Source organism: Dreissena polymorpha, chromosome 8, assembly GCF_020536995.1.
Source record: "Dreissena polymorpha isolate Duluth1 chromosome 8, UMN_Dpol_1.0, whole genome shotgun sequence".
Taxonomy (NCBI): domain Eukaryota; kingdom Metazoa; phylum Mollusca; class Bivalvia; order Myida; family Dreissenidae; genus Dreissena; species Dreissena polymorpha.
In genome coordinates this window covers 107168137-107195269 of record NC_068362.1, presented here as the reverse complement: position 1 = coordinate 107195269, position 27133 = coordinate 107168137, and the positions used below count along the sequence as shown (strand labels likewise).

The following is a 27133-nucleotide window of genomic DNA, read 5'->3' as shown; positions in this document are numbered from 1 at the left end:
TTTGCTATAATTAGCACATGCTTAACAGTTACATGTATATGTTTCAATTGTACTTTCTCGTGGAAGCTGACTAAGCCAGCTTTTTACCTTACCTGACCTTTGTAAGACAGACTGTCCAATAAAATTTCCTGCGGCTAGACACAAATAAAGACACTTCATTTATTCCATTGGCTGATTTGAGCGATATATATATATATGGTATGTCAATAAAAGATTCTTATTGTGTTTTCAACAATATCATGAAAATATTATTTTTGATTATTTCACCATATTGACGTTGCCAAATGTGTGGGGAATGCTTGCAAAAAAAATAATGATGTTATAATATATTATACATTTTGGGAAGTAATTTAAGTATTTCTTTGGGGGGGGGGGGGACTGAGACCGCTGAGACTTGCGAAATGTGACCCATTTTTATACTGGAACTCTGATAAAGTACACCCATTTTGATACAAGATTTTTTTTTAAAGCATACCCATTTGTATACGATACCATTGAGAATGTGGACCAATTTCAATACAAGAAGTTTTATAAACTGGACCCATTTAAAATACTAGAATTTGATAAAGTGGACACAGTTCATACTTGAATTTTAATTTCTGTCATATCAATACAGTATACTTATTGAATTTGCTATGATATCTTTAACACTACTGAAATTTACTTTTTGATACCCATTTATATGGTGTGCGGTAAAAATGCCAGAGGTAAAAATGCCAGCGGTAAAAGTGCCAGAGGTAAAGTGGTAAAAATGCCATAGGTAAAAATGCCAAAGGTAAAAATGCCAGACGTTATATAGTAAAACAGATTTTTGAGCAATATTTTTTAAGGATATTGAGTATTGTACGGAAACATTTTTTTTTTTTAATTGAACATGTTGTTAATGGTTGGGAATTTGTGTTTCTTTGATGAATCGGTCATTAAAGAAAACTTGTTAAATTCATTGTAAAAGGATATTGAGTATTGTACGGATACATTTTTTAAATTAAACCAGGGCTCGAAATTAACTTGTTTTTCTACTTGCAAAACATTGCGAGCTGCTTTAATACCAACTCGCAAAATCAAAAACAGTCTCGCAAATTTTGCAGGAAACATAAAAAAGTTCGGACATTAATTTAGTTCTATTAAAACAAAATCAAAAGTTCTTAACATACACATTTTATTTCTGCAATCATACAAATATATCAGTTCCTTGGACCATAAGGGCATTGTTTTCGAATAAAAGTGTGTCGTGTTCACTCAGAAAACAAAGTTTAAGTGTCAGTTTGGGATATTTTTAATGGGTTTAAAACTTTTCAAATATTGAAAAAAATCAGCTATGATATCGTGTGTTGAGTGCGACGTCACCAAAATACAAATCAACGGTTAACTTTACTTCATCTTTCGTATTTTTTTTCCGTCTGTATGCAAAAAGAAACTAATTATGTTTGGCTTCGACGCCATGTCTGTTCAAGTTCAATGAACAAATGTGAATAGTCAACTGTTTCACGTTCTTTGTTCCAATACTATCCTCGTATCTGTACTATAAGTATACCAGTCTACATACAAGGTGTGCGCTTCCGCATACAGGTATTCAGACGTTCTATAAATTGACCTACGCAGGGCTCGAATTTAACTTTTGTTTCTACTTGCAAAAAATTGCGAGCAGCTTTAATACCAACTCGCAAAATCAAAAACATTCTTGCAAATTTTGATGGAAACATAAAAAACCCTTGGTTTTTAGTTTAGTTCTATTTAAACAAAATAAAAGTACTTAACATGTATACACATTTTATTTCTGCAACCATACAAAGATATCAGTTCCTTGTATCACATTAGGTTGATTGACCATCTTCATCTATAACAAGTTTTAGTCTTATTTTAAGTTATTTTTTCCACTAATTCACTGTTTTCATAGAAGGGTTTAAAATCTGTTTTTTCTAACTAAACGGTTAACTTTGCTTTATCTTTTGTATTATGTATATTTTGTGTTATTTCCGTCTGTGGGAATAAAGTGACAAGTTATTTTTCGCTTCAATGAACATGTGTGAATAGTCGACTGTTTCACTTCCTTTGTACCAATACCACCCGCGTGTCTGTATATACCAGTCTACATACAAGGTGCGCGCTTACGCATAAGGGTTCTTGGGCGTTCTATAAATTGACCTAAGATTTAGTGATCATGTGTCGAGCAGCATTATACCTACTCATTTCTTTTCACTATTTACTTGCAAAAAAATACTAGTGGCTTAAAACTTGACTCGCATTCGGTATTTTTTACTCGCATTTTGCGAGTGTGCGAGTGTTAATTTCGAGCCCAGCTACGGTTTAGCGTTCATGACGTCGAGTGCATTTATATTACTAGTTTTTTTCCCACTATTTATGTACTCGCAAAAAAATACTAGTGGCTTAAAACTTAACTCCTAATCAGTATTTTTCACTGGCATTTTGCGAGTGTGCGAGTGTTAATTTCGAGCCCTGATTTACAATTTCTTTTGAACATTCTCTCCAAATGCTTTGTGACACTATTTCCAATATTCTATCAGAAATTGTGTTTTTGTTTTGGCTCTTTTTAATTCACTCTAGGGTGTGATGAAGATACAAAAAAGTATGTCAAGGGAAGCTCTGATTTTCTCATTAATTATTTTAAGATAAAAGAGTTGTACATTTCATGCAAATTAAATATGCTTCAAAACATTAAGGGTATTGCACATGCTTGATAATAGTTTCTTTGTGTCTCACATCACTGAAGCACAAGCTGCTATCTACTGTTGTGCAAATGTCAAATTATAATCTAACTTTCATTTTTACGTGAAGTATTTAGTACAAATACCATTTCATAATTATTTGATGAGTTGATAAAACTTTTTACCTGAGAAATGGGGTTATATTTTCAATAAGTTGCCAGTAGCAGACATGGGGTAATCATAATTGTTAATCTGTTATCATCATGATTATTAATTGATTACTTTTTTCATTAATCATGGATTGATCATTAATTATAGCTTTTGTATTACTTAAATAATAATTTTATAGATTACCTCTACAAGAGGTCATTACTCATTATTATTTTATGATTATGATTACTTTTGACCAAAAAGCAGATTCAATTTCAATTCATGAAGACAAATGACACATTAACAACATCAGACACTTGCCAACTTCTCATGTAGTTAATTACTAAAGTGGTGTAGATCTCTGATAGCTCTCGGTCCGAGGGGTATTTAAAGGGATTAAGTCTGAACAATAGTTCTTATTTGGAACTTGCCTACAACTGGTTTTTCCACTAATTTACATGAGGTACAAATAAAATTGACCTAGATCCACGGGAATGCGTATTGTTATTCCCCCTACAGGTGAAAATGGAGGGGACTTATGGTTTTTGCTCTGTCTGTCAGTCAGTCAGTCAGTCAGTCAGTCACACTTTTCTGGATCCTGTGATAACTTTAAAAGTTCTTCATATTTTTTAATGAAACTTGAAAATATGGATAGATGGCAATATGGAGATTATGCACGTCACTTCATTTTGTTCCTACATCAAGAATTATGGTTGCGATGGCAACAAATAGATTATAAATATTGCTGAAAATAGTGGATCCTGCGATAATTTTTAAAGTTCTACATATTTTTTCATGAAACTTGAAACATGGATAGAAGGCAACATGGAGATTATGCATGTCAATTCATTGTGTTCCAATGTCAATAATTCTGATTGGTATGGCAACAAATAGACTAGAAATATTGCTGAAAATGGTGGAGTTTCATCGGTATTGGACTTATATTGCTTGGAAATAGTCTTGTTCAAACTAAGTAAGTACGGTACCAGAATATTCATGTGACAGTAGGGTCATAATGGTAAAAAGTTTATTGTACCTAACGATTAGTTGAGTTCCAAATACAGTCTATTGCATTGATGATCTGCATTTATGCAAAAAATAAGTGTTGGAGCTTAATTAGGTGTGGGAACAGTTAAGTAATCAGTCAAATAATTGATTTCATGAGAATTTTAGTGAACCATGTTAACCCATGTATACAAGTTACATTTTAAAAAAGCAATTCATGCAACTTCTGCACCAGTGGAGAGACTCTGGCATTTTCTTTCCTTTCTGATAGAAGTTGAATGAGTGACCGCACTTTTCAAATGCCCATGAACATCAAATGCAATAATCGTGCAGTACCATGCATCTTTCTTTTTTGTGCAAGTTAATAGGATAAGAATTAAGGGTGTCACGGTACTCTGTGGGACGGTATATCGTAATAGTCTCCTCTCAGTACGGTGCATGATACGCCTTCGAGTGCGTATGGTACGGTACAGCATTTTTCATATGCGCCAACGCGCCAAGTAAACTTTAAATGTTTGGATGTTGTAACAATACGCGGCAAGAAAGATTTCATTGGCGCAATCAATAAAATATGTGGCACAGTAATTGGATCAATGTTAACGGAAATTCTCCCAATATCATCTCATATCACATTTTTAAATGACAAATTTTGTAATCATGAATTTAAAATAAAAAAACATTTTTTACAAATTAAAGAAATGAATGTATGTAGAGGTCTTTAAATAAAATTGAAAAAATGGTTTAAAATGGTTTGTATGTTGTTTCCATCTGACAATACGTATCCCATTACGTATTGTATCGTACACACTGTACCGCGATACGTATAGTAATGAAGGGGAGCGTATCGTGACACCCTTAATAAGAATAGGATTTTTTTTTATAGATGAACAGTGGTTGATAAAGGGTCTAGAAGCCCAAATATTATTCAATGCATGAATTAATACATTTGTAATCAATTTGATCACTTTGGTTGAGATTACCAATTAATAATATATCAATGAAAAAAAACATTAATCATGTTAAAAAATAAGTTAAAATCATTAATTTCATTGATTTTTTTTTCGAGTTATTGACCACATGTTTGCCCAGTTGCAACTGAGAGTAACATTCTTTTGTGACATAGACATTTTGCTTCACTTCATTATAAGAGCTATCACACTGCAGTTTATAAATTAACTAATAAGATAAGCTATTGGGGGACATCACCGACCCCAGTAGACAGATTATCTCCAGAGCCAATTAAATATGCAGGTTTTGTTTTTTGCTATAATTAGCACATGCTTAACAGTTACATGTATATGTTTCAATTGTACTTTCTCGTGGAAGCTGTCTAAGCCAGCTTTTTACCTTACCTGACCTTTGTAAGACAGACTGTCCAATAAAATTTCCTGCGGCTAGACACAAATAAAGACACTTCATTTATTCCATTGGCTGATTTGAGCGATATATATATATATGGTATGTCAATAAAAGATTCTTATTGTGTTTTCAACAATATCATGAAAATATTATTTTTGATTATTTCACCATATTGACGTTGCCAAATGTGTGGGGAATGCTTGCAAAAAAAATAATGATGTTATAATATATTATACATTTTGGGAAGTAATTTAAGTATTTCTTTGGGGGGGGGGGGACTGAGACCGCTGAGACTTGCGAAATGTGACCCATTTTTATACTGGAACTCTGATAAAGTACACCCATTTTGATACAAGATTTTTTTTTTAAAGCATAACCATTTGTATACGATACCATTGAGAATGTGGACCAATTTCAATACAAGAAGTTTTATAAACTGGACCCATTTAAAATACTAGAATTTGATAAAGTGGACACAGTTCATACTTGAATTTTAATTTCTGTCATATCAATACAGTATACTTATTGAATTTGCTATGATATCTTTAACACTACTGAAATTTACTTTTTGATACCCATTTATATGGTGTGCGGTAAAAATGCCAGAGGTAAAAATGCCAGCGGTAAAAGTGCCAGAGGTAAAGTGGTAAAAATGCCATAGGTAAAAATGCCAAAGGTAAAAATGCCAGACGTTATATAGTAAAACAGATTTTTGAGCAATATTTTTTAAGGATATTGAGTATTGTACGGAAACATTTTTTTTTTTAATTGAACATGTTGTTAATGGTTGGGAATTTGTGTTTCTTTGATGAATCGGTCATTAAAGAAAACTTGTTAAATTCATTGTAAAAGGATATTGAGTATTGTACGGATACATTTTTTTAATTAAACATGTTGTTTGAGAATAATGTGTCAGTAATACATGTTATTTTATATTGTATTCTAAAGATTCACATGCTTTTTTTAAGAAATGAAAGATTCAAATGTGTCTTATTCATATTGTTTATGTGTCTTAAATGTGTCTTATTTATATGTGACTACGTGCTTATTTTTTGAAGAAATGAAAGATTCATATGTGTCATAATTGTATTTTATCCATGTCTTAAATGTGTCTTATTTAAGACTACAGGCTATACCGCCAGTGCGATGCAATAGATCTTATTTCTTAATCTCCACTTTAACACTTAGCGCTGTCTTTAATAAGGCTACCTCTATTTCAAGGACAGATTAATGAAAACTAAATAAAAAGTACAACGGTGATGTTGATCCATGTTGATGTTGATTCTAGCTAGATCATATTTAAGTAAATTATATTAGTTCGGAATTATACAATTGCGTATGCTATGCTTAGAATATATAGACATTTATTAAAATTTATTAATTGTACTGATATCCACATCAAATAATGATTTTACCTGTATTATTTGCCATTGAACGCGTATTTAAAATAATAATGGTAAATAAAACGGATGCTTGCAATAATTGTCATTAACTTTTTCAAATGGTATAAATATAAGACAATGGTAGAGCGTTTACTATTTATTGAAGTTTTTTTAAGGTACACAACAATTTAGCAATAAATGAAATCAGTTATTTTGGCAGTAAATCCAATTTTTCCAGTACAGTAGCCAGGTGCCTGTGTATTGAGCTAATAAGATAGTGATCAACACAGCAGGTTGCTAATACACAGTGTAGACTTCCCCTGACTTTTATTCGAGCACAATAAATCCCAATATTATAAAATTAACAGAACAGAACAGCGAGTTTATTTGCGACATAAGCATATACAGCTAAACATCAAACTACCATAATAATAAATACACAATACACATGCATCAAAATAACACCAAAAATATGTTTATGCATTTTGTGCAAATATATGACTTGTGAGAATGTGTGATGTAAGAGAAAGCTCTTTCTGTTTTAACAAAGTTAAGTGAATTTTTAAAATCCGCAATTGATAAAGAAAAAAATACAGTTAGATGTTATGTACAAAATTTTAGTTGTGGGGGGAAAATTTAATCTCTAAAAAATCTTTATATTATCTGCTCTAAGTTTAAATGCTATAATTAGCAAGACGTATCAATACATGCCTCATTTAACAATCTATTATGCATTTATATATAAGCAAATTTCTGATTTCAATAGTTTTATGGTTTCCCATATTTATGCCCCCTTCAAAGAAGAGGGGGTAGATTTTTTGTACATGTCGGTCAGTCCGTCCGTCCACCGAATGGTGACGTATATCATTTGATGTATATCAAAGTTATAATGGCAGACACAGTATGGTGCCAGATAAGAGATTAGCCCTCCCCAATTAAATCAACTTTTTATAATAATTTAAACATTTATAATTTGACTTCATTCTCATTCAAAATCTTACTTTGTGTAAATTAGTATAAATAATGGTTTGTTTATTTTGTGTAGTTAAAATCATCGAAGAATGTGCTTAATTAAAAAAGTGCTTCAGTTTTATAAGTTAAGGAAAGTTTTAATAAATTGATCATTTAATATATGATTTAATTTATAAATTTAGTTTTGAAACAAGAGTCATTTAATAATTAAGATAAGAATTTAATTAATAATTTAATTTTAATCCATTGATCAAGGAATATTAAATCTAAGAATTTAATTTAAAACAGGTACTTGTTGATCAATTTATAATATAGGAAGATAATTTAATAAGGTGTCTTAGCTCAGGTAATATTAAATACCACACAATACCTGGAAATAAGACAGCATTTTGTCTTATTACCAGTTATTGTGTGGTGTAAATGGTGGATTGGTTGTTTATTGTCTTTCTGTGTTCATTTGCTTAAATATGACAATGAATTTATAAAAATGAAGCTCATTCTATTACAAGAAAAGGAATTTTGTATAATGGAAGAGTTTTTAAGTTACAATATTCATGTAACACACATAAATCCTATTTTAAAGGGAACTGGCCGTCAACTGCAGTAGTCTTTTGTATCTTATGGAGAAATTGCCATTATTACATTATGCAGTAACAAGTCAACTAAACAGCCTGAATGTTGTTGGGTTAAAATGGTTAAAATGCTGATAGAAAGAAAAAGAATTCACATATGAAACATTATAAATTGCATGCTTATGTGCCTTCTTTATAAATTCCATGAGGCCTTTATATTTTATGCCCCCGGTAGGGTGGCATATAGCAGTTGAACTGTCAGTATGTCAGTCTGTCCGTCCGTCCGAAAAAAAATTAACGTTGGCCATAACTTTTGCAATATTGAAGATAGCAACTTGATATTTGTCATGCATGTGTATCTCATGAATCCGCACATTTTGAGTGGTGGAAGTTCAAGGTCAAGGTCATTCTTCAAGGTCAAAGGTCAAATTGCGGCACAGTAGGGGGCATTGTGTTTCTGATGAACACATCTCTTGTTTTATCTAAATTTAGAATAGCATATAATACATTTCATATTATTTGGTGTTCATCTGATATGCTCATTTGTATTTTCAGTTTGGCCATGCCCAGGAGGGAGTGACTGAGTTATGGGGTGCAGAAGAAGCACAAGCCATCTCGACATGATGAATCATCCCCAACAGCGCTTGAGGATGGTTTCTTGCTCGATGAGGATGAATCCATAACTGAGAATTGAGGATGATACTTCTCTCAACACTGCATTGTATGAAGACAAAGCAACTCAGTGTGGTTAGTCATCGTCAACAACAGAACCAGACTCAGCTGACGTTGGAGACTGTCAAGTTGAGATCACTGTGCCTATCAGGGTTGAGTGTTACATACTGAACGAAGTGATCCAAAGCAATTTATTGTCAATACGCACGCTAGAGACCTGGACATTCGCTTTTTACATTCAGATCAAAGCATGGCAAAACATATTTAAGGATGAAAGTATGTGTTAATGAAGCAGGACACACTACTGAATATGTTCATGGTTAGGAAGTTGCCCAGAACCATTTTTTGTGGGAACAAATTTCTAGTGATTATCTTTTTGCCCTTTAGCTCACCTGAGCACAATGTGCTAATGGTGAGCTTTTTTGATCGCCTTTTGGCAGTCGTGGAGTGCGTGTTGTGTGGCGTCAACATTTGCCTTGTAAACAATCTTGAGGCCACATTAATTGTCCAAACTTCATGAAATTTGGTCAGAACATTTTTCCAAATGAAATCTTGGACAAGTTAAAAAATTGTTCCGGTTTATTGTCCGTCATCATGAAACTTGTTCAGAAGATTTGTCACAATGATATCTTGGGCAAGTTCAAAAATGGTTCCGGTTGGTTCAAAAACATGGGCACCAGGGGGTGGGGCATTTTTCCTTATATGTCTATATATAGCTATAGAAAAACCTGGTATCCGGACAATCTCTCCTACAGACAATCGCTCCTACGCTAAATTTGATAGGGCGGACGGTCGCTCCTACGATGTTTTGACAGGGCGGACAGTCGCTCCTACGATGTTTTGCAAGGGCGGACAGTCGCTCCTACGATGTTTTGACAGGGCAGACAGTCGCTCCTACATTATTTTGCCAACCCGGACAATCGCTCCTACATTATTTTGTCAACCCAGACAGTCGCTCCTACATTATTTTGACTCCACGGCAAAATGTAGTGTACGCCGATCAAAGGCTAACACCTATGATTAACCGACAATTAAAATTGCCAACTTGTGTCGAAAAATGCAAAATAAGCCAGATATTTAAATTTGAAATCGAAAATGTCTGTACATTTGAATTCGCCATTATGTTGCATTTCATGAATTTTGTATTCAATGTATAATTGATTGAAGCGATTGAATAATTTGGAAAGTTCTAGTGATGTCGTTTAAATTTGTGAAACTACGATGATATAAGGTATAAAATACGCATCTTATGTATCCTTGGCAGGATAGCTCAGTTGGCTAATGCGTTTTTTACTTCGAGTCCTGCTGCGGGCTACTTTTGTTTTCCTTTTTTAAATTTTATTTTTGATTTTTTACTGGAGCTTTTAAAATTTAATGTTTACATTTATCAATATAAAGCATTTAATGACAAACTTCAAAACATGCCAAAATCTGTGAAAAGGCCCCTTTAATGTGACGCCATTCTGTAATCTTTATGCACGGTTGGCACATCATAGGTGTCAAAGTGGTCATTATCGATTGATACTACCATTGTTGTTATAGCAATTATTGATTTAATGCGGTTTTTATGTTTATTCCATTCGCAAAATGGCACTTATTCCAATAAATGTAATATAGGAAAGAATGTCCCTGATAGGAATAATGTAGGAACCATTGTCCAAAGTGCCCTTATAACTACCTTATATTTACAGAATCGACAAACTGTAACATAGTTTGTCAGTAAGTAAATTAATTAATTAAAATCAAATTGATCGGCTCATGTTAATTAAATTGGCTTTCTGTTAACAGGTTGGCAATTATAATTGTTGATTAATTATAGGTGTAAGCCTTTGATCAGCGAATAATATGTTTTGCCTTGGAGTCAAAAATAATGTAGGAGCGATTGTCCGGGTTGACAAAATAATGTAGGAGTGATTGTCCGGGTTGGCAAAATAATGTAGGAGCGACTGTCCGCCCTGTCAAAACATCGTAGGAGCGACTTTCCGCCCTGTCAAAACATCGTAGGAGCGACTGTCCGCCCTGTCAAAACATCGTAGGAGCGACTGTCCGCCTTGTCAAATTTAGCGTAGGAGCGATTGTCCGTAGGAGCGATTGTCCGGGATTCGAAAAACCTTTTTAACACTCTATAGAGTGTCCCAATGATATCATGAAAAACATGGCCACCAAGGGGCGGGGCTTTTTCCTTACATGACTTTGGTAAAAACATGTTAACACTCTCAGTCGCATTTATAGTCCAATCTCCATGATGAAAAATTCTTATGTGATTATGAATTTTCTTCAGCAACATTAATACCCTGCCCCATACGATAATGGCTCTTATGCTTACATGTTTGTTGCCTGCATAACTGCAGAATATTAGCTGTTTTCTCCCGATATGTTATTAATTTTGTAATATCAACAACTTGCTTAATACGTGTAATAAATTGCTTATTTTTTATGCCAGTTGTATTGATATGTGTTTATGAATGATGAAGTTTTGATGAAATATCATTAAATTGTAAAAACTATGTTCATGCATTCTTTTATTGCACAGACTAAAATTAAACCTATCTCGCCAAAACCACTGGATGCGCGAGAGTTTGCCGATATTTGGCGAGCTGCCTATCTCTGTTATCTCTGTTATCTATGTCTCTGATAAAACTAATTACTGCTGTGTTGTTTTTTTCATCCTTTCCATTTGTCTCTTATATGTCTGTCAAATACAGGGCATATTAAGGCTCGATTGGTCATTGTCGGCTCGGGTACTACTTACATTTACCCCGGGTACTCTTAAGTATACTTACATGTACCCAGGGTACGGTAAATATACTAAAACGTACCCGGGAATTTAAAGCTTAATCGGTCGTTGTCGGCTATTTTTATGTCCCCCACTATAGTAGTGGGGGACATATTGTTTTTGCCCTGTCTGTTGGTCTGTCTGTTTGCGCCAACTTTAACATTTTGCAATAACTTTTGCTATATTGAAGATAGCAACTTCATATGCTTGTGTATCTCATGAAGCTGCACATTTTGAGTGGTGAAAGGTCAAGGTCATCCTTAAAGGTCAGATGTCAAATATATGTGGCCAAAATCGCTCATTTTATGAATACTTTTGCATTATTTAAGATAGCAACTTGATATTTAGCATGCATGTGTATCTCATGGAGCTGCACATTTTTAGTGGTGAAAGGTCAAGGTCATCCTTCAAGGTCAGAGGTCAAATATATGAGGCCCAAATCGCTTATTTTATAAATACTTTTGCAATATTGAAGATAGCAATTTTATATTTGGCATGCATGTGTATCTCATGGAGCTGCACATTTTGAGTGGTGAAAGGTCAAGTTCATCCTTCAAGGTCAGAGGTCAAATATATGTGGCCCAAATCGCTCATTTTATGAATACTTTTGCAATATTGAAGATAGCAACTTGATATTTGGCATGCATGTGTATCTCATGGAGCTGCACATTTTGAGTGGTGAAAGGTCAAGGTCATCCTTTACAAGGTCAAGGTCAACCTTCAAGGTCAAACGTCATATAGGGGGACATTGTGTTTCACGAAGATAGCAACTTGATATTTGGCATGCATGTGTATCTCATGGAGCTGCACATTTTGAGTGGTGAAAGGTCAAGGTCATCCTTCACAAGGTCAAGGTCATCCTTCAAGGTCAAACGTCATATAGGGGGACATTGTGTTTCACAAACACATCTTGTTTTTAATTAAATATATTCACATTTATGTCAATTTTCTGTAAAATGACCTCTATATTATCGAAACTCATACTCACAAAGCATGTTGAGGCAGTTTTTTTTAAAATAGAAGTTTGTTTAAGATAATCGGTAGCGCGTTTTACGACATAGGATTTTAGGCGGGAATACAACTCGAGTACAGTCTAATATCGACCGGGTACGATTTAGTATATTTACCGTACCCGGGGTACATGTAAGTATACTTAAGAGTACCTGGGGTACACGTAAGTAGTACCGGAGTCGACAATGACCAATGGAGTCCATATTAAGGGATTAATTATGTCATGCCTGGGGTCGGGCAGCTTCCAGTACTTTGTCCAGAGTATTAGTCTTTAACTATATCACCTATTCACATGAAACTTCATATATGCATATATGGATAGATCTCACTGATTAGAAGTTCAGTGCACAAGAACTATAGCTATAGCCCCTTCATTACTTTATTTATCTCACTTTTTTAGTGTCCGGGTCATAACGTAATTACAATAAGACCCATTTACATCAAACTTCGAACAAAGGTAGGTTGTGGTGTATAGAAGTGCAGCGTTCAACAATCATAAGTCGAGAACTCTGGCTTGCATATTTCACAATTCTATGCCTTTGTTGGTTTCACATTTTTTCTTGGTTTCCTGTTTTCCTGAAACTACTAGTTCATGATTGAAAATTAAGTTTTTATTACATTTAGAAAGGAAATCATACTGCTTATATGGGTTATATCAAATATTTCAGTTGTGTGTGGTATATTGTATTTTATACACAATAATGAAAAGTGATATAAGTCCTTGGTGTTATATGTCTGTTTGTTTAGAGGGAAAAAGACAGCACAGGAACTAACGTCTGGGATATCATATCCTTATCAGAAAACAAAACAGTTAATAACTGAAACTGCAAATATAACTAAAATGTATTTAAACATCATCGATTCTATTGGAGAAGTGGTGTGTCCCATAATTGAAACTAGCCAGTACAGTATGTTTCAAGAATACTCCCGCATGTCTCTGCTAATAACGCTACCAGTGCACGGTGTTGTTAAAGATAAAAAACAAACAACTGCAATAACAAAACAATGAACCTAACACACTGCCCTAATCAGGCATTTTGTGTAAAAAAAACACAACTTGTGGAATGTAACCGGTACACTAAGGTACGACATTGCACCGAAAATGTTTGCAAGGTAAATTTCTAGGAAAAAAACCTCCAAAACTGTTACACGGGAATAAACAGCAAAAGAAATACAATTCCGAATGACAATAATTATGCTTCCAATGTTATTGTCTTTCTGGATTGTATTTATCATCACAGAAATGGATAAAAGCAACGTTTGGATTATCAAAAGGTAAATGTAATATATTTTCGAGATAAGTCACTATATTATTTATACAGTCTTTCAAAATTATGGAACGTTTTAAATTAATCTTTCCAGAAATAGCAATATGTGGGGTTAATCTCTTTCAAAAAGACATTTTATTCAACGTAACGTACCGAGTTATGAAAATATAAAAATTATAAATTGATTTTGAAACCTTAAAAAGAAAACATTAATTATTTAATAAAGTTTGGTGTCTTTTACTCTTTATACAATGGAATATATTGCAATGGGTATAAACTGTTTATTGAAGTCTGATCCCCCCCCCTCTCTTCTCTGGTCAAACTCCCATTGGAGTTCTTTATAAATTGGAGTTAAACGGGGATCCCCCGTCAAACACCCATTGGAGTTTAATTTAAATTGGGGATTGACGGGGTCCCCCGTGAAAACCCCGTTGGAGTTTAATGGATATGGGAGATGGACGGGATCCCCCGTCAAAACCCCACGGGGGAAGAAAATCTACAAACACTTTATTTTCTTATTAAAGTACATATTTCTTACAATTATAACTTAAACATGTGTATTTGTAAACATTGAAACAGAAAACAAAGCATAATATTTAAATTACATTTTTTGTAAAATATAGGTAAAATTCTCCCGTCTGGAAAAAACACCAGTTGGAGAATTGCAATTCTTAACGGGGGAGCCAAAACCCCGTTGGGATCCAACGGGGGATGGCAACTTTATCATCAAATAACTCTACTTTCCAAAAACATTTTAACTCTTTTTTTTCAATTATATGTATGTACTCAATGCCCCCTACAAATATGCAAAATTTCATAACAATTGTTCAATAAATAAAAAAAATAAGTTTGCAAATAATCTGGATTTGCAAACTTAATCTGGATACTGTTACATGTCGATTGTTTGTTTTGCGGATAAAAGCAGGAAATATAATTTTTTAAAGTATCATGTTAGAACATTCAGCATAATGCTATTTTATCCAACTTGTTAGTATATTGAATAATAAAACAGCTGATAGCGACTAAGGTTTACCAATAACACAACTACTGGCAAGGATTAAATTGTTATTCCAGCACTACGGACTGTTTACTGTCCTGATTATTTTTCAACTTGTTGCAAGTAATTTGATAAATAAATTATACAACTTGCATGTGTTTTTCAACGTGTCTACGCGTTTTAAAAGTAGCACACACGAGTTGCAATCAAATGTGCCCATTTATTGAATGCCTATTATTGTATGTCACCTCATTACTTTAATTGTTCCTGTTTGCTCTTAAATCTAAAGTAAGATTATTGTTGAGCTGTCACAAAATCACAAGACCAAACCAAAATTAAATTTTGTTTTGGAAAAAAACAATACTTTTATACAAAATGCAACCCAACTTTTGTAATTCTAGTGCGTTAATTAAATTCGGGAAGCAGCTTTTTCAGTGCCGTTTGTATTCAAATAGTCAATAAACGTACGCGTACGTTCATTATCCATTCAATGGTTCAGCATTTACAATTTACGCGCACTTATAATTAAACACATTACCTTTCAGGACCGAGTTCATAAACTCTTAAAGGCAACCGAAAGATAAAAGAATGCAAAATATGAGAAAAACAGTTTATTCCTTTAATGAATACATTTCGTTATTTATCTCCGAAGTTCTCTCTGTTATCTGAAAAAAAGAAATGATAAATATGAGTGCTTATTTTAAACCATAGACATATTATACTGACATATATGAATATTTGCAATAGTACACACATTTTAGTTAGAATATATAAGTTTAAACCAGCACAAGTATAAAGCATTCCACTTTTAAGGACTTGCAAATTGTTGTCAGTCGTTCCATGCCAACGGTTTATATTGCCCTTTGATTATAAATGTCATGTCTAATTTGTTGTTTTTTTGTTTCCCTACGAGATCTAAAGAACTAATAATTCGAATGTGATGGACGTTTTATGCCCATATGTCTTAGAGTGGATGCGCACACTTTTTTCCATTCCATCTGTTGAGAACATTTTTCTAAGAAATATTAACCATTGAAAAATAAATTCATTTCGCGATTATTAACGGACTAAAATGATCCGAATCTAAGGACTCTTCATTGTAAGCATCCTTATTGGGTTGAAATGCACATCTTATAAGGTTGTTCCGTTCCAATAATTGTTCAGGGAGTTATTGGCCCTTAAAGGCAATAATACGACATTTTCTAATGAATAAAAAGTTTGTGCGTGAGATCCAAGGAATTAATGATCCATTACACGTCGTTTCCCTCTAGTGACTTTTCAGGGAGTGATTGCCCCTTGAATAATAACAATAACCTATCCATTGACATGGAGAATCATCGGGGAGAACCCATCAGTGTCACAGATATTCTTGTTATTTATTATCAAGGAAAAAATGCAAATATAATAAAAAAAAGATTGGAAAGTTAAATTTTCAGCAACGTTAATTTGTTTAACAAAAAATAAATGCATTTAATAGCGTGTAAGAAAAACGATTAAACGATTTTATTATATACCTGTTTAATGTTTTTGACAAATTACAGGTTGTATCAATCGTTGAAATAAAAAATCCCGAATTACGCTACTCGCTGTTTCCAATTCCGTATTACCATACTAGCCGGACTACCTCGACCCATTTAATGACGTCACATTACGCGCACCGAAAATATAAATCTTTTATGTAACGAAATATATTACGTAGTACATCGTGTGACGTCATTTTTGTGACGAAACAAAATGGTTTTATCTAAACTCTGGAATTTAAGGACATGTCGGACTTTTAACAGTATACTATTTGTTAAAAACATAGAAAGAATTCAAAACGTATTTTGGAGTGTGTGTTTATCATGCATAAATAAATATTTCGATATGAATTATTATACAATACAATAGTGTGGTTTAAACTAAGTTTCGATAAAGACATGGAAGATAGAAGCGGAAGTGCATATCGTTTCAACGTTTTTTTGCTATTAACATCGGATTAAAAATTAAAGAAATCAATTTAATTGTTATAAATATTGGATTAACGATGGCATTAAGGTAAGCGTGTCGGAAACCTGTGTTTTCCCGGTTCGAATGTTATCACGTTAATTTACATAAACTGTATTCATACGCGTCTTAAATAAACTATGGCGTACCGTTTTAACCATTGTTTTGTCAGTTTTGTTAAAGTAAAAAATACAATTGTTAACTGTTTTCGTTAGTTGTTGAATATAATAAAAGGAATATTACGCTAGTCAAATGTTCCAAGAGTTTGTATCACTCTCGTGGCTTGTGCTATTTCGCATCACACTCGAGGCTCCGCCTCTCGTGTGATACGTCATCACATAAGCCACTTGAGTGATACAAACTCTTGGAACAATTGACTAGCGTAATATTCCGTATGTATTGACGTGATTATATTTAAATATACACAGGAATAAGTGTATGTGTTTTAACAATCAGACGTAATAAATACAAGCAGATATACCCAATTAAACTGCAGACGTTGCAGTAGCAAACTCCGTTTGTGCAGTGACCGCAAGGGTAATTCATGAAGACGCACTGAACGTCACAACCGGTTGTATGACAATCCGAACGTCTCGCTGCTGTTACACGTTAAAAGGGAAAGACCAATTACCAAAGATTATTCTGAAACAATTACTGCATCAATGCAATGTTAAATTTAAGTATCTATTATTAATAAGAACATTGTTGCTTTGTATGATAATATTTTGCAATAAAACGCTTACGTGCGGCCGAATTGGTTGTCAACGCCGTTAATAGCAACAGGCATACAATCATTTTGGATGACATTGTTGCGAATAGCAGGACTATTGCGGGATGAAGATGTTATCGAAAACATTGCCTATTTATATGACCCTTCATTGCCGCCTTGGTGTTTATTAACTAAAAGATTGTAATGTGCAGTAATATTCTAAATACTTCTTGCAGAATTCTTGTCAAAGTGAATACAACGCAATCGTGGTGTTCCAAATTCCAATAAGTCAATTGTTTCTTCATTTTAGCTTAATGTTATATTCCACCAGCATAATAATTTGCCTCGTCATCATCATCATCATCATCTTCATCATCATCATCATCATCATCATCATCATCATCAGCATCACCAGCATCATCATCATCATCATCATCATCATCATCATCATCATCATCATCATCATCATCATCATCATCATCATCATCGTCGTCATCATCATCATCATCATCATCATCATCATCATCATCATCATCATCATCATCATCATCACCATCACCATCATCATTATATCATCATCATCATCATCATCACCATCATCATCATCGTCACCATCATCATAATCATCATCATCATCATCTTCATCATCGTCATGATCATCATCATCATCATCATCATCATCATCATCATCATCATCATCATCATCATAAACATCATTATCATAAACATCATCGCTATCATCATTATCAACATTATCATCATCATTATCATCATCATCATCATCATTATCATCATCATCATCATTATAATCATCATCATCATCAACAAAAACAACATCATCATCATCATCATCGGGAGCAGCAGCAGCAGCATCAGCAGCAGCGTCACCATCACCATCATCATCAAGAGCAAGAATAAATACAATCTTAACAAGAATTGTAAAAATTATTAACTTTTAAACTTTATATGAAAACTATATTAAATCCTTAATAAATCGACAATATACCAATTACTTGTTAAATCCAAATATGCATTCAATTATGTTAATACAGCTTGTTCAACACATTGTTTGCAAGAAAATCTAAAGTACAAGAAAAGAGTATTAAAGAGGTAAAACATTGCCATTTGTTAAAGCTCAATGCAACGCAACGGTAAACTGAAGTCAATATCAGTTTTGATCTTATGTGTATCCTAGATAATTTGATACAATTTTTATTAAAATCTTTAAGATAAAATCTTTTGGCTACTTCTAAACTACGTCTTAACTGAACTTAAACGTATGCCGCCTCTCAGATTTATAATATAACTTATTGGTTATTAGTGTTACGGTTAAATGGGTAACTTACTAGTCAAATGTTGGTTGTTAGCAAACATCTGTTCGATTTCAATCAATTGTAATATAGCATGGATTGACTAACGGCTTGTTTAGTTTCTCTTTTGAAAAAAAAACAGTCGAAAGAAGACGTACCTTTCGAGCGCTTTACTAGCCATCCAAGATAGCGGTGTATAGTATTTGGATGGCTAATTGCTCGATGAATGGGCTTCGTATTGTATTATGTCAATATACACAAACGTTTTTCACCTGAGGTCGACGATTATATCACAGTTATATAATTAAAACACATTATATAATATTGTAATTACTTAAACATGTTAAAAGTATAATCTTGCAACTTGGTTTGAACTATTTGCAATTTATTTTTCGAATGTCCGTCTGTCAATAGGTCTTTTTTCCATCCGTCCGTATGTCTATCCGTTCAGAAAGAAAACTGAAATAATTCAAAAGACACATATAACACTACTGGAAACTGCGATTTCCCAAAACGTACGGAGGTTACTTTGATTAATTGTATCCTATGTAGGCCAATATGAGAATATTGCAAAATCTTTTTTTACCAATCGTCATGTCATTATTGTTGAAAAAGGACAATATTGTCAAAACTAAAAACGAAAGATAGTTTCATGAAAAAAAAAAATTCAATTCCCGGCTGTCAATGTTCTCATTTTTTCATACGCCCATATGTCTATCCGTCCACAAGAAAAGTTAAATAATTCGAAAGGGACATATTAGAATACTGGAAACTGTGAGGTACTTTGATTTAACTAAGTATAACTATGCGAGAATATTGCAAAATCTTTATTTTTTCTACAGTGGCCAAAGATCCTGTAATTGATACTTAAATAATATAATATGGTCAAAACACAAAAACTACTTACTCAATGATCGAGACATTGGGGTTGGCCTTTTGCATGTCTTTAATACCATTCATTTGTGCAAGAGTGCGCCCTTTTGTGTGAAATCATAACGGGAAGAACCTTTAAAAACAGCATGCGATGTAATGAATTAACTGTATATATCAATAATACATATACACATAATACATATACAATGTAATAACTTTTTGAGGATTACAATATTTTTATTTACGAATAAACATATTGACGCTTAATTTATACATCATATCCCCTATACAATATGATGATAGGACATCTTTAACGCATACAAAATAATTATATATGTACATGTTACACATGCAATTGTCTTTCTAATAAAAGTTGTTTTTTATCAGTTTATTAGTACCAACAATTTAGTGAAACTGTTTTCTTTTTGCGAAATATTTCATGTAACTTTCAGTTTGAAGAAGAAAGCATTTTTTCTTTTTGAATGCAAACAAACAATTAAAGTTAACTTATGCAATAAATGATTATTGTTTTACTTACCTATCGATGTATATTATGATATTGTAATATGTACCACTCACGATCGCATTTTGGGAGTACACACCGGATGCGTGATTGCAGTATGACTTTTCTTAGTGGTTACCTGCCCTTAAAGGTCACACTTTAAAACAAACGCGGCTATTCATGTTTGGAACAATTCATACTAAAAATAAAATAATAGCCGATTTATTTTGGTGCACAAACTATTTCATAAATCTGTAAATATAATGAAATAAATAATAACAATTAGATATCGAAATAATCGAAGCAACACGGGTGACGTTTAATATAAATAGTGTTTAAAAGTGATTTTTTTTAAATAAAGCAGTCGTATATAAATTTAACATTTATAGTATCACAAGTATTTGTAATTTCAGGAGAAGGATTGGTTGTGTATGAGCACATCTCTAGAGCTAACCTCAGATTTAAACAATATCTTCGCTGAATGAACCCAACCTTTACATTGAACTAGGCAGAGGCCGACGCTTATTTCCACGCCGCATTTTTGACCCAGGGGACCCAGTATTGGTAATGGAGCCATGAATAGTTGAGATTGACCGTATTGTCATAAGAGATGTTCAGTATCAATTTGAAGTAAATCGGTGTAGAAATGAAGAATTTAATGAAAAATAACCTAAAACAAGAGCTGTCACCATGGGATGACATGTGCCCCCTATAAACGCTTTGATAGAAGAGATGAGCTTTTTTTTCGAAACCTACACGCAGATTTCGAAACATAAACGCGGATCCTAAGTTTAAGGTCAAGGTCACAGGGGTCAAAATTTGTGTGCGTATGGAAAGGCCTTGTCTATATACACATGCTTACACATGAAGGTTACATCTGAAGCGACGTGGACGTTATGAGCATTTTTCGAAACCTAATCGCAAATTTTGACGGACAGTCTTACGGACGGACAAACATTTAGACGGACGGACAGACGGACAGTGCGATCACTATATGCCCTCATTCGGGGGCGTAAATATGAGTGAAAATCTCTCCCGGTCCCACCCCAACCCCACAACTTTTGACCCATGGGTCAAATCAAAATTCCAAATAGTGCATTGTCGCACACATGCTCATAGCTACCATGTGTGTAAGTTTCAGGGTTCTAGTGCTAATAGTGTAGGTGGAGATAGTGGCCAGGACGGACGGGCGGACATACGGCGGAGATAACCACATAATAGATTTCGAAATCTAAACGCGGACCCTTAGTTCAAAGTCAAGGTCACATGGGTCAAAAGTTGTATGCACATGGATAGGTATTGTCCAGATATACATGCGTACAAAATATGAAAGTAATATCTGAAGCGACACAAACGTTATGAGATTTTTTGAATCGCGGTCGCAGATTTCGAAACTTGAACGCGGACCACAAGTTAACAAAATTCATACGCATGGAAAGGTGTTGTCCAGATACACATGGGAACAAAATATGAAAGTAATATATGAAGGGACGCAGTAGGTATGTGCCTTTTTCTTTCGAATCGCTGTCGCAGATTTCGAAACCTAAAAGCTGACCTCAACGTCCAGGTCGCAGGGGTCAAAAATTGTATGCGCATGGAAAGGTCTTGTCCAGCTATACATGTTTGCCAAATATTAAAGCTATATTTGAAGTGACACAGTAGTTATGAGCCTTTTTCGAATCGCGGACGCAGATTTCGAAATCTGAACGCTGACCTCAAGTTCAAGGTCAAGGTAACAGGGGTAAAAAATTGTATGCGCATGGGAAGGTGTTTCTAAATACAAATGCATACCAACTATGAAAGCAATATCTGATGGAACACAGTAATTATGAGCCTTTTTGGAATCGCGGTCGCAGATTTCGAATCCTGAAAGCTTACCTCAAGTTCAACGTCAATGTCAAAGGGATGAAAAAAATATGCGCATGGAAAGGTCTTGTCTAGATACACATAAATTCCAAATATGAAAGCAATATCTGAAGGGACACAGTAGTTATGAGCCTTTTTCGCATCGCGGTCGCAGGAAAATCTCAGACCCGGCCCCACCCCAACCCCCATAACTTTTGACCCAGGGGTCAGATCAAAATTCCAAATAGTTCACTGTCGCACATATGCTCATAGCTACCATGTATGTATGTAAGTTTCAAGGTTCTAGTGCTAATAGTGTAGGAGGAGCAGGTGACCAGGACGGACGGACGGACGGAAGACTGAGATAACCACAATATCCCCGCTTTTTCTCGATCAGATAAATATCTTTATAATCCTGACAATTATTAAGCGTTGCAACGCGAAACGAATGAATAATTTTGAGAGTCATGTTATTGTCGATAGACTTTTACTCCAGGGGTCACTAGTTTGAGCCCAGTTGAGGGTTACTTTTTTCTTTCTTTTAATTTTTGTTTTACTGGAGCTTTGTAGATCCGATGTGTACATGTATCAAAATAAAGCATTTACTAACAAACTTCAATACATTCCAAACTCTGTGGAAAGATCCCTTTAATGATTGGTGTTTAGTATTATTGTGTGAATTAGAATAACATTAAAATCAGTAGGGTGCTCCACTTTTTTTATTAGATTGTTGCAAAAAATGCTTTGTTTAACAAGCAAACAAAAAAAATTTGTCGCTGTTGATTATTCAAACTTCTAGATATAAACACGTGGCATTTTAATGTTGCATCGCTTTTCTGTGTAATTCAATGTTTAATTAATCCATTTATCTGTGTTGCTCTTTGATACTCACATTGAAATTTGGTTTCTTTTTTCTTTGATCTTCAATATAAGTTTACGTTCATTCGGCGATACTTATTTAGTTGTGTAGCTTGAGTTATTAATAGTCTCCATGATTTCGTTCAATACGATTGCCAGTTTATGTTTATAATTTATAGTAAAATATACTGTTGTTGTAAATTGCATGTATTCAGGTCTGTAATCTTTTGAATACGATACCAGGCATTTCTATGAGAACATACCTAGATTCAATTAAACAACTTTTATACCGATCTAAAGTATATGTTATGAACAGTGAATTTGTTCGATGTGATTCAAAATACTCAGATCAAAGGTTATCATGTTTTCGACCACACTATTGCTTTATCATTCGACGTGACATTCGAAACCATAAGGATGCCGCACCTTTTGCACTTATGCGAGAGAAGGACGGTTTTGATTAGTCTTTCTGTAGATTATTAAAGTGACCCATACATGGACTTGTTATTTTTGTCGTAATAATTTTTAATAAATACAACACAAACTGCATAGTTTAACGTTAAGTAATATACAGATAGCAATGCAGTTTGTTTTCAAATACATTTAAATTGCCAAGACTTTGTTAATCGAATAGCGTTGCAAAGTGTTGAACTACAAATCGGGTGTTTTTACAGGAAACGCTTTGCAGTGTTCAGTATAGTTCTGTTTATATACATACATATAATCTGACTTTCTTCTTGGTGTATTTTCGGTATTAAATACAAAACTAATTCCTGTATTTTACTTCGAATTGTCATTTTTCGTATTCAATTGCCGGACAATCCGGACAATTCAGTGAATTCATTAAGGTACAATGCAGTATTGCGGTATGTTTATCTTTGCTTCGTTCTACAAAAAAAAACTGTGTTAATGTTCTAAATAAATGCATGAAACGATGCATTGTTTACGTTTATGCTGTAGTTTGATGGTTGTGGTTTTCATGCGCATTGCATCGCAATCGCTGAGTGCTTTAAGTGCCATTTAACGTCGCACATGCAATCGTGAAGTACAATACAACTCGTGCGATATAGTTAAACGGAACGCCACCGTCATGTTTCTTTCCTTATGTGGTCTGTTGGTGTCGAGGGTGCCATTTTGAAATCTTATCTTCTGTCTGCAGTTAAATTGCATCGCCTCAACAATAAAAGTGACTGTTCCACAAATGCACACGAAGTAATTTTATACTTCTTTTATTAAAATGCTCCACTTGTCAAAGCATGGTTTTCTTTTGTTAACTTGCTTCCATGGGTCCAACCGATACGAAAGACGTCGGACCTCGGACATGTCCGATTAAATTGGCTGAGATCCGCTATTATTTCCGAAACTGCCGGTCCTCGTGTCCGACAAAAAAACAATATGTAAATAATTATGTTTTAGTTGTAAATAAAAGCGACACTAGAAATATATGTAAAATATAGTTTAAGTTTATTTTACTTAGATATAAAATAAATGGATTTACCAACCAGTCGAACTTGCTATCTTTTCTGGCGACTGGTAACGTAACTATATTCAACTGCTTTTCTTATAACCCGGCATGTTTCGCACTAGTGTACAAGTGTAACGTGTCGTGTTTTTTTTCATTGTCAATTCATAGTTGAATCTTTTGTAAACAGAAAAGTACTAGAGTACATTGTCGTGATTTTTGTTTTTTCATTGGCAATTGATATGTGTATTTTGGGGAAACATAAATAATACTAGTAAAACTTGTCGTGATGTGTTTATTAATTTTTCATCGTTAATTCATATTTTAATTGTGTGTGAACAGCAGGAGAACTCGCAATATATATATATATATATATATATATATATATAATCATTCATATATATATATAATCATTCCAAGTCATAAATATTTAATTCAATTTAGTATCAAAGGCGAACAATAACTATAATCGAATCATGTAGTGAACAATTGAAGTCCATGTTAGTTTGTCTTTTCCGAAAAAGTCGTTAAGTCGGATATAATTTGTATTATTATGATACCATGAGACAAGTCAACAAATCTTACTTGACTGTATCGCGTGAGTATCTTTTTGCTGATACATGTATTGCAACAAATGTACTGGTCTCATTTATATTTACCGCATCATATATATTACTAAGCAGCTTTAAACGTTGTTTTTTTTCAAATATACAAACAAATCAATTGATTCTTTCATGGCGTGAAACAATCACACCCTGGTAGCCGTTTAAAAAGTGTGTATTTATTAAATGATGTTTAATACATTATACATATTTGTTCAATACATTCTATAAACAAACGACGGGTATTATGCAATAATTTTCAGCATTATCTATTAAATGCAAATCACTACTAAAAAAATTAACTTAAACATCAATTAGGCCACGCAATTTAAATATTAAGAGAGTATTTCTAAACAATAAAAATGGAATGGAATAGATCTAATTGAAATGCAAACGAAAAAAGTCAAAACTTTTAAACTCTGATTCATAATTAGATATTACTATAGAATACATATTCTTGCTACCATAACAGTATAACTAAATAATAATATTAATATTAATTATTGCTAATTATGAATTAGCAAATCCACAAATAAGAACACAAGTATATGACTAACAGTAAACAAATGAAATTTTTGAAGTATTTTGGAGAACATCTCTTTAGTATAGAATTGTCAGTACTCTTCGTAACGTTTTAACGTCAACATCGAAATCGCATCTCCGTGATTACACAATATAACAGCTTCGTCAGCCTTGAATGAAGCTTCGCAGCCTCAGCCCGCTTCTCTTCGGCATTATTTCTGGCGACTTTCGCTGCTCGCATACATTCAACAGCGCTGCTCAGATTTATCCCAGCATATTCCCAACCAGCAAGTGTTAATACCAAACTGGCGCCATCTGTTAAATAAATGAGTATACAGTACTGTATAAACCTTCGAAACATGTGCTTTAAATAGTTTTTTTACGATATTAATTTCAATAGATCTACATGTGTTACTAATGCTTTTTAATGATATGTATTCAAATTCACAGATTTGCTGTAGGTATAGAAATAAGATCTAACAAGAAACTTGAATCAAAACAGTGCCTACAACGATCCCTAAACATCCAGCGAAGATTTCTGCAACATTCCAATTGGTTTCCTGTTCAATGGACTGTGCAATGTCTTCAAAATCGTGTGCTTCTTTCTCTAACAGAGATCTAGCCTCTCTTTCACAATGCTATGAAAATAAAACCTACAATTCATTTTGTAAACACGTTACTAGAGTAATAGCTTTTTAAAATGATTGTTGATTTCTATTGCAACAACGAATAAATATATGTATTAATATATCTATCTGTATTAATATCTTTATAATTGTGGAAATATTTACGATACCTCGATTTTCCTTTTACAGTCAGCAATTTCTTGATCCTTTGGGTGCATAGTCATTTTGTTAGTTTTTTTAATTAATAGTAGTACACAGTAATTTCAAAACAAAACGTATTCGTAAGTTACACGATTTTACTAGCTATGTCTTCCAATATTAAGATCAACACCACTTTTTTAACACACTCCACACAGATAAACTTAATAGAGCACCGTCGAGTATGTTTTTATTATCAAACATCTTAGAAATAAAATGCTCAAGTGATGTAAGCACATTAATACGTCATCATTAAATAATTTTTATATTTTAAATTGACTGATGTCATGGATGACGTCATTAACAACTTGTTTTACTGTCAATATATACATAGATGGTGACGTCACTACGTTATTGTCACCTCTATGCTAGGACGCATCACACTCCCCTGGTTTGGGGATTTGTGCTTCCGCCAAAATAGTTCCGCGTAGGAATGAATATTTTTTATAATGAGAAAACGGTGTTAAATATGTGTTTAAAATGGAATGTTGTTTAAAGAAATGTTATTAAATTATGTTTAAGGGTTATTTCAAGTCTTGCTGAACATGAAATAGTTGTTCGATTACTGGAGACAACTGGTCAAACCTCTCTGTTCGACTGTGAGTACAAGATCTCAGAACGCGTGCCGAATCAAATGTTACCCGTGTCAGCTGATCACCACCTAGGGGAATACTGGCCATGTTGCTAAATTCACCACCTGAAAATAACCAAAACAAATAATAAATGGTAGCATTTAATTTGTTTCATAAAAATACTAATTTGTTTCAAAGCACATTCTTTATGTTTTTTTAACTTGTTTATGTTGTTGTT

At 33.6% G+C, this 27133-nt stretch overlaps 2 long non-coding RNA genes across 3 annotated transcripts in view; one reads left to right on the top strand and one right to left on the bottom strand.

The window, feature by feature from the left end:
• Nucleotides 1-11431, top strand: part of LOC127843228 (uncharacterized) — a 31631-nt gene extending 20200 nt beyond the window's left edge. The window contains exon 2 of the long non-coding RNA XR_008032145.1: nucleotides 8662-11431. This is a non-coding gene — a long non-coding RNA (uncharacterized LOC127843228). The remainder of the gene's footprint in view (nucleotides 1-8661) is intronic.
• A 14011-nt stretch (nucleotides 11432-25442) lies between these two features.
• LOC127843232 (uncharacterized) lies at nucleotides 25443-26486 on the bottom strand. 2 transcript variants are annotated; one of them, XR_008032150.1, is made up of 3 exons: nucleotides 26296-26486; nucleotides 26009-26152; nucleotides 25443-25814 (listed from the first exon to the last, which is right to left on the bottom strand). It is a non-coding gene; the product is annotated as an uncharacterized LOC127843232 (long non-coding RNA). The 2 variants fall into 2 exon arrangements; XR_008032149.1 differs by having other exon boundaries at nucleotides 26009-26137.
• Nucleotides 26487-27133: the final 647 nt, after the last annotated feature.